This window comes from Fringilla coelebs (assembly GCF_963513975.1).
Source record: "Fringilla coelebs genome assembly, chromosome: 1".
In the NCBI taxonomy this organism is placed as follows: Eukaryota; Metazoa; Chordata; class Aves; order Passeriformes; family Fringillidae; genus Fringilla; species Fringilla coelebs.
Genome location: NC_140028.1, coordinates 122,169,116 through 122,178,345, shown reverse-complemented (window position 1 = coordinate 122,178,345; position 9,230 = coordinate 122,169,116).

The following is a 9,230-nucleotide window of genomic DNA, read 5'->3' as shown; positions in this document are numbered from 1 at the left end:
GAACATGGTTTTTGGTTGTTAGGTTCTCATCAATATTTTACTTGGTCTTGTCTTTCACTGATAATACTAACGTGTTCCTCAACACATTGTTACATATAAAAACTTGCTCAGATGTTCCAAATTTCACAGAGAGCCTACAAGATCAGAGTTAAAGACTGAGACATCTGAATGGGCGCAAAATCCAATATTGTCCTTTGGTTAAATGCTGATGAATTTCAAGAACTTGACACCAAATATTTTTAATGCAGCAGACTGAATTCCCCAAACTGAGGTCAAATCTGTTTTAAAATGTTAGGTTACAACGGTAATGTTGTTAGAATTTTGTATTTTAAGCTTTTTCTATTTTAATTACTGAAAAAATATTTTCATTGAGGTCTAGAAATCTCTGCCAGAGATTTCTAGACCTCAATCTCTAGCAGAGATGTGGCTCACAAAGCTGGGACTGTTTTCTGAATTTCGATAGCAAAGTCTTCATGAGTCATTTCCAAACAATCATGGGCATGTATATTTTATACACACAAAACTGTCTTTTGTGCGTGGATGACTGTCTTTTGTCTGTGGTTATGGAAAACCTGCCACTTTCTCCACATGAGCACACCAGTGTGGTTAGGAAAGAAGTACAGCACAGAAGTATGGCCCTGCCATTTATTCATACTGAGAGAAGCAAACAGCTTTCACTTTTCCAAAATTCAGCTTTGTATATAATGCTTTTGGCACTTCTAATTTGGCCTAGTTGGAATTTGTGCCGGTAAGGTTGGCATCTAAGATGGGAGCCTTGATTAAAAATAGTTGAGGTGTGACCTCAAGCTGGTTCTATTGCTCTGTACATGAGGCTTATTCCATTTGTGGAGGAAAGAATGTTAATAGTTCAGTATAGGAGAATCCCAACTCACATTTTGCATGCAGTTTGGAAACATCTTTTACAATACCTGGGGCTTTTATTATTTGTAAATATTTCCTTGCTATTAAAAATTCCATCAATTACTAGGAAGACACAGATATACAATTTCCTAAACTCTGGTAAGGGTTGTGCAACATTGGCTTGATAAAGGACCACAGAAGCTTTGAAGTTTTGAGTAGTCTGTCAAATTTTTCTTTTTGCTAGCAGAGCTGTGTTTTGAGCAGTGGGAAAAATTTGGCTGCATAGTTCTGTTAATTCTTTCCTTGAGCTATTTTTTTAATATTTTATTTTATTACAAAATAGGTAGGTTAGAGTTCAGATGGTTTTATTTTAGGATTCTCAGTCTGTACAGATTCTACAAAAAATGGCACAGTATAGACCCCCTATAATAGTTCATGTTAACCACATGCATGTGTTTGTGTTTAGAGTAATAATTTTAGCTAAAGAGTCTGTGCAGTCATTGAGCAGACATATGAGCTCTCCTGTGGGTTCATTGCCAATCCAGACTCTTAGACATCCTTTGCAAAAAACTTTACAATTCCTGAACTAGTGTTTGGCAAGATGAGCTGTAATAGGCTTCAAGATTTAACAGAGCTGCATATACAAAACTCCTTAATCAGCCCTTATCCTATGTGCTCCATTTACAGAGGAATATCTTAGAGTTTGGACATGGAAAAATTGCCACTCTCTTCACAGAGGCACACCAGTGTGGTAAGAAAAGCGGTATAGCTCATGGCTACAGCCCTGCCATACGCTTGTACTGAGAGGAGCAAACAGCTTTCACTTTTCCAGACCTCCTCTGGCTCCCAGGATGACTCTGTCCCCACATCCTCCCAAGTGCTTCTGTAGAGGGTGTGAGGCCAGCTTGGGTGTCTCTGTACCCAGGCAATAGGCACCCTAAATATAAGATAAGAAACAACAGATGGCTACAAACAGATGGGGGAACCTAAGTAACAATTAGATGCTATTGATCAGTATGACGACAGCTCTCACAACAAAGTGATATTCTAGGGTTTTGTCCAGTCTGCTTTAAGTGTGGTTCAAACATTCACTGCTTCTTTTAAGCTGCTATTCCAGCGGTGAATTTGCTGGGGTGAAGATGGAAAGAAAAGTTAGATGTATTTTGGTCTTATCCTGAGCACTGGAAGGAGTGTAGTGCATATTTTTACATCCTGACATGGATTCACAGAGGGTCCACAGTCCCATTCATGGCTTCAGTGAAAGAGGGTATTTGTGAGGCTGGCAAAAATGAATAACAAAAACAGGTGCTGCTGAGAAGTGGATCCCATGTTACCATAAAATCAGATATGCTGTTGACTTTTATCTTGTTGGTACCTTTGTCATCCTTCAGTGGAAGTGAATGTACATATGTTTTTGTCCCTGAGACATAGTCCTCTCTATGTCCAGATGATTTTGTTGCTGCCCCATAGTTCATACCCCACTATCTCAGGAATACTTTTTGGTTAACTGTTTTTAAGTGCTCAAAAGTTTCTAATGAGTAAAGGCAAAGCTAAAAGCCCCCTCCCTGACTGCCTGCAGTTAGAAAAGAGAATCCACTAGGACCATTCCTATTATGGTTGTGAAAAAGGCCCAGTATTTCTTGAAAGGGATGTTACTATTCACAGTCAGGTGTAGGATTCTGCAATGGCTGGCAGGCCTGGGCCAGGGTGGTAATTCCTCCCTTATGCTCATCAGCAATGTAGAAAAGGCTGACTCCTGACTTCCCATGCTCTGAAGCTGATGCATGGGCAGCATGAAATACACTGCTGGGGTATTTTTGTGTGATTTTTTTTTTTTCTCTTCAGCCATTTTGCATTGCCAATTAGTGTCTGACTCTGTCACTGAATATTCATGCTTTGGATTGTTTTTCAACAAATGCATTGGGAATTGTGTCTTTCCAGTCCAAACCTCATTTTGTTACACTATTTTTGCCTATGCTTTTAATCTCACAGGGTGCCTTTGTATTATTTTTCTTTGTTCTTACTGGTACTTTCAGCTCCTCCTAAATTACCATTGTTAGCTCATTATGATAGTGAATTCATTAAGATCATTACTTCTTTCAGATTATTACTGGAGGTGTTAAGAAAGACAAAACTATTCTCTCTCCATGAGTAAACCTCTCACACCTCCTCTCATCAATGCAATGCACTGCCTTTTCCTTGCAATTTCTTTTCAGCTCACCAAACCCTCTTTTTCAGGATTATGCCAAACCATTTTTAAACTCAAATTTGTGAGATGCGGCTTCAAGGCTATCCTGAAACCCACATAGGTTGGCTGCATTCTTTATGTCCCACTGCCAACAGCCTAATCCAATAAACATGTGTGTAGATTGAAGTTGAGGGGTTTCCTTATGTGAATAGGGTTAAACATACATATGTAGGATTAAGATCTTAGTGCTCTTTTAAATTTTCTGTTTTTTTTTAAAGAAGGTCCAGTAAGTCCAGGATAAGGTGCTCTCAATAAACCAAAGTCAAAGGTTTTGCATCCTTTAGATAGCTGGTAATTTTCGTAGCATTTCTCACCGTTGGTCATTATTTTACTTAGGTTAGCTTTTTATTGTTCAGATCACTCTTCTGCTCTGCACCATTTTGGTGATTTTGGTTCCTTATCCTGTAGATGTCATTAAAACCCAAAACCACAAGGTCTTTATTGAGAAGAAAATTCTAATTATGGCAAAGGATAGGTAGTGTCTTTTAGATGGTTTAAAAGATTCAGAATTTCACAAGGAATTTATTTCAAGCTCTCCATTGTTCTTATTATTTGTGAAAGGGTTTCCCTTATTTTATATAGTAACTTTCCATTATAAAAAAATTATTAGCAATAGTCTTATTGAATCATCATTCATTTGGAGTCACTAATTTTGTATCCATGTTAATTTCTGTCTCTCTTTATGTTTGCGAAAGCTCTTTAAATTTTGCTTGACTTTGGACATTTCACTGAATGTCCTTATCAATCCTAGTATTTTGGCACAATACCTGCTGTTTATTTAAGGTTGCTTTTGTCTTTGACTCCTTGAAGCTCATCACATCTCTTTTTTCAGCAACTTTCCTTATAAAACTCACATTCTCTGTTGTCTGTTGTTCACTTGCATTCTAACTCCATCTAGTCTGGATTACTTATTAAAGGTTAGGTTGCAAGTAGAGCCCAGATTCATGAGAACAGGCTTCAGATTTTGCCCTTCATGAGGTGTTAAATGGCAGCAGTGCTGGGTTTTACACAAATATAGCCACAGGCATCCTTGCCAGGCTCAATAGCTTTGGTATCTTATGATGTTCAAACCCAACTGACTTCACTGGGAGCTGCGTTTGTGCAGTGTTTAGATGCCATTATCACAAGGAAGACCCTGCTGATTCTTTCCAATTCTGTGCTCTATCTAATACTGTTAGAATTTACAGATCCTGCAACATTTGTCCAAACTTTTCTAGCAGTCTATAAAATGTTGCATCACTTGACTTTTTCTCATGGTTAAAAAACTGTCAAAAACCAGCAAGACCAGGCCATTTAAAATAAGCTATGTTAGTCAGATGATGATATTGTGTCTTAAATTGAGACACTAAATGCCAGACCCTTAGCTTTCAGTAAATTGACTTAAAACTTTTCATTTACCTCCAGATCTGGCCTGGGAAATTCACATGAAAGAATAAAAATCTCATATACACTTTCCTTGGTCTCCTAAGTAATGGTCTACATGAATCCATATAGCCTGTGGATACTTTAAATCTGACTTTTCTATCATGTGATTTATTTCTTATGAAGAGAAGGGAGACCATTCCCAGCATTTTAGCACAGCATATTTTATGTTTATGATTTTCCTGAAAATAAAATAAATTTAAACTATAGCTAAAAGATATTTCAGCTTTACTTCCTAGTCAGAAAGTAAACTTGCATGTTTTGTTATTGATGTAACTTGAAAGATACATGTTAAGCCCTTTGTTTAAAGTACATTTAGAATTAAACAGGCCACATTCAAAGTAAATTATCTAAATAGATTTTGGAAAGAGAAAGGAGTCTGTTCATTTTAATATACCTTCAGAAATATTTTACTTCTTGATGATGACAGCAGCTCTTACTGACAACTATTAATACATTATAAACACCCCATCAGAGTTATATAAAAACATGTCAGTTTTAAAGAGAACATCTTTGACAGCAAATTTTCTGATTGTGAAACAGCTGTGCCTCCAGTACAATGCATTAAGTAGTTTATTCCTTTTAGATAGTTAAATTGTGCATGAAATGTTGCTGGCGCAAGGGCTCCAAATCTGGCCTGATTAGCGAACATCTGTTACATTGGAAAAATTCATGTCTACCCTAATTAGCTGTCAGGCTGATGTACATCAGCCCTGATGGTGAGGGATCCTGTGCTGTTTAAGTCAAACAGGTTTCTCTCCTATCCCATCACCTGCCCTTTCAAATCTTTTCCTCTGGTGTGTTGCTGTAATTAGAGATTGTTGGAAATACAATAGAGCAGGTTATGGTCAGTTATAGTCCCATCTGTGCAATTTTTTTATTCCCACAAAACTTACAAACTGACATAAAGCAGTCCTAGCAGTCAGGCTGAGGTCTGTATATTTGTCTAATCCTAATCTACTCACTAAATATGAAGATTTTTCATTCTGCCAAAGACAACACTTTGGGCTGATTGAAAGAAAATTAATAATGGGCTGAAAAATTTGTCTTTTTTTTTTAATTATAATTTTTAAAATAACGGTATTTTGGGTTGAGTATGAAATGTGGCAAAGAATTGAAGAAATCTCATGGAAACAGTGTTCCCTGCTATTGATATTTCAGAATCTGTTTGCTGGAAAAAGTGTGGACACAATACACCTCATGTAGTGTCTGCATATATACATGCATACATTCAAAGTTCCAGACTAGATGGATATCCTTTAGCTTGGGGTTCCAACAATTTTTCCTATATTTACAGGGATTTGTTAATTTGTATTTAGTGATGTTTTATTTTGGATAGATACAGAGATCTTATTACTATTAGTGGTAGAAATATTCATTAAGGATACTAAGTTTCTTTATTTTAGGCAGTAGTCCCAATACATTGGTATTATAACCCTAAACACAAAAAAAGCAATTCCTCAGTAGGATAAATTTTTGTGACTCTGTTAAAGAAGGTCCACAGGCTTAACATTGATTAAGAACCTAGTCCTATTCAATGAAAATAAATTGTGTTTTCATTACTGACTTTTCCCCTTGTCCCAACAGCAAGGATTAAAGCCAAACTGAGAAATTCATTTTTGTTAAATTAATTGTTTTGGCTTTTTCAGTTCACCATTTTCAAAACCTAGCTCAGTCCTCAGTCAAAGATCATGGATTTCTTCATCCTCAAATATTTTTAGGCATGAAAAAACAAAGTATTAAAATGTGTAATAGATTGATTAGTGGCAGAGTAATTAATTCTCATTAGTATAATTTCAGATGAGGATGAACTCCTTTAATTTTAATGGTGAATTTTTAGATTGTTACCTGACTAGCAACTGTTCCATAAGTGTTATTTTAAAATATTGTAAAAGGAATTATCTTCTTTATTATGTAGTCAAGGGACTGAAAGGCGAAAATTCAGAGTTGTATAATTTCTAACCAGCCATCCTTGTGGGGCAGAAATGTGCCATCAGCTCTCACTCCTGTATCCTCTGGAAAGAAAAAGAATATATCTGCTGCTTTGCACCAAAAGAATTGGTGTGGAGCCCTTCAGCTTGATTCCTGAGTTTATTGAAGGAATCAGAAGATTCCTGAGATCTTCTCTCATCTCTCCATTCTTGATTTATCTCAGAGCTCCAGGAGAGACCAGGTAGATAATACAGATAATTATGAATGGAGGGCTGTAAAAGGTGTGAGGATCACCTCCATACTTCAGCTTATGTCAGTTTAAAATGGTCCCCAGGTATTTGTTCCACGTGTTGCTTCAAATATTGCCACAGTGGAATCTCACTGATCTTTGAATTATTACGGAACATTGACATTCACATCAAGTGGTGTCTATAAGAACAGTTATTAAAGGAAGTTTCTAAGCATAACTGAGATGCAGTTAAAGTTGGTTATAAGTGATTCAACTTCTGAATTTCTTGCTAAAGAAAGAGCAGTTGCTTTGCAAAACTTGCAATGAAAAATACATCTCCAGCCATGGATATAGATATATATTTGTATATATTTGTATGTGTGTATATACATGCACATGTATGTTTTTGATGGTCAGTATTGCTGTCCTGTTGAAGCATTAGAAAATAAAACACTGTAATCCAAAAGGAACAATCCAACTGATAAGTGTGATGTACATTAGAAAGGCAGACAAATAAATGTGATAATGTTCATGTGAACTAGTACCAGCCAGCCAGGGATGGTAAAGCAGCACATGAAGAGTAACAAAGCTGCAATTTATATTCAGATACTAACTACAGTTAGGATTTCTTTCCTTCCTAAGTAGCACTCCTTTAACTAGGAGCAACGCTTTATTGCCCTTAGTGTAACAGATTTGGCAATGAGGTGTGTTAAACATTCACAAAGCTTTTGAAGTTAGGATGCTGAGTTACATGAAAAATAGGGACTAGAGCAAAAAGGAAAGTGCTGAGATTGATTGTCATATGCTGAGTTACTGTCACATTGTGTGGGTGGGACTAAGCCAGTAAAGGAGAATGTTGTAAAAGGTAAACAAATAGGAAATTAAAAGATTGGGAGCCAAAATTAATGTAGAGGATTCTCGCCTCAAAGTAGCAATAGATTAAAATTAAACTGCTCTAGAACTGCAATTGTATCTGTAGCCTTGGCGAGGGATTAGCACTGAGGGAAGCCTGTAAAAAGAAGATTCAGCTGAAAGGCATTTGGAATACCAGCAGAACTCTTTGAGTGGCCAAAGAAATGTACATATTTATTCTGTTGTCCTTATTTGTTACTTATTTTTCTATACTTATCAATGGGTTTGCATACATTTCTGACTGCAGTACTTGATCTGCTTTCTTTTAGTCAAAATATTAGTCAAATTGTAGTAAAAAACCCCTAGCAGATGTCTGGTGGGACGTTTGAAACACATCAAAGGAAAAGTAGGTATCCCTCACATTGCTTACCAAACATTTGCATTTGTGTTACATTTATCCAAGTGTCCCATGCCATTCAGAACTGCTCATGGCACTCCTCTTCCTTTTGATAGAGGCAACAGAAGATTGGTGACCATCGTTCAGTGGAGGTGTTACACCACTGAAGGTGCTGTTTAATGCTTTCTTGTCAATTTTCTAGTGTTACCAATCCTTATCAACTGAGTGCTGCTGTTAAAGACCAGTCATTTACATGAATATAAACTCTGTAGCCAATGGATCTACTGCAGCTCAGGGTGCAGCATGGTAATGGTCCTGTCAGTGGAACAGCAATGCCCAGAATAGTCCATAGGACCAACCATTCCTGTCTGCACACATGATGTAAAAAACATGACTCCAGGAGCTATCAACACTTGAGCCATCAGCATTTGTTGAGCCCTGGGGGTGGGTGGAGGGGGGGAAGAGTTAAATCTTCAAATTCTCTGAGTCATGCTAATTTTCAGAATGATGAGGTCCCGGATGTCTGAACTTCCACTGATCTGACCATATTTTGAATCAGATCATAAATAGGTTTCTTATTAAAGTTTTGGGATCAAAAATCTGACAAAGGAGATGCATTTTCAGGATGTGATGTCACAGAAAAAGCTGATACTCTCCTGTGCAATCTCAGAGAGTGAGAACTGCTGTTTTATTTGGTGCTGCAGCCTGCTAAAAACGAATAAATCATTAAATAGACACCATAAGTCAATTCTCCCTCACAAATTGACAAATTTATATCTGTCTTTAACATGGGAGCCATTACACAGGATATCAATTACTTCAAAAGTCATCTTTCACATTAGTTGGGCTTACATTGATAGAGATGTGTAAAGGTATTCTGTGTTCTGCACCAAAACCTGAGGGAATACCTGCAGTTACCTTTTGGGGCTCCCTTCCCTAAACTATAAACCAAGCCCTAATCAAAAATGCATAATCTCATGCAGTGATCACATTTTGATATAAATCTTGAGTAGAATTTACATTGAAAAATAAGGATCGATATTTGAGTTTTATCGGTTTGGATCCAATTCCCTGCAACATAAAGTTTCTTAGAACATCAAAAGACAAGTAAAGAGCACTCTCAAGTTCAAAACAATTTTGTTGGAGGAAGAGTTGAAAAAAAATTAAATATAAGTTTTGGGTTGACATAATCCAGGTTAAATCTAAAAAAGAAAAATACTTACTTTTGTAAAAACGAAAGGCTATTTTATCACTCAGAGAATGTCACATCAATTGTAAAGCCATCAGCC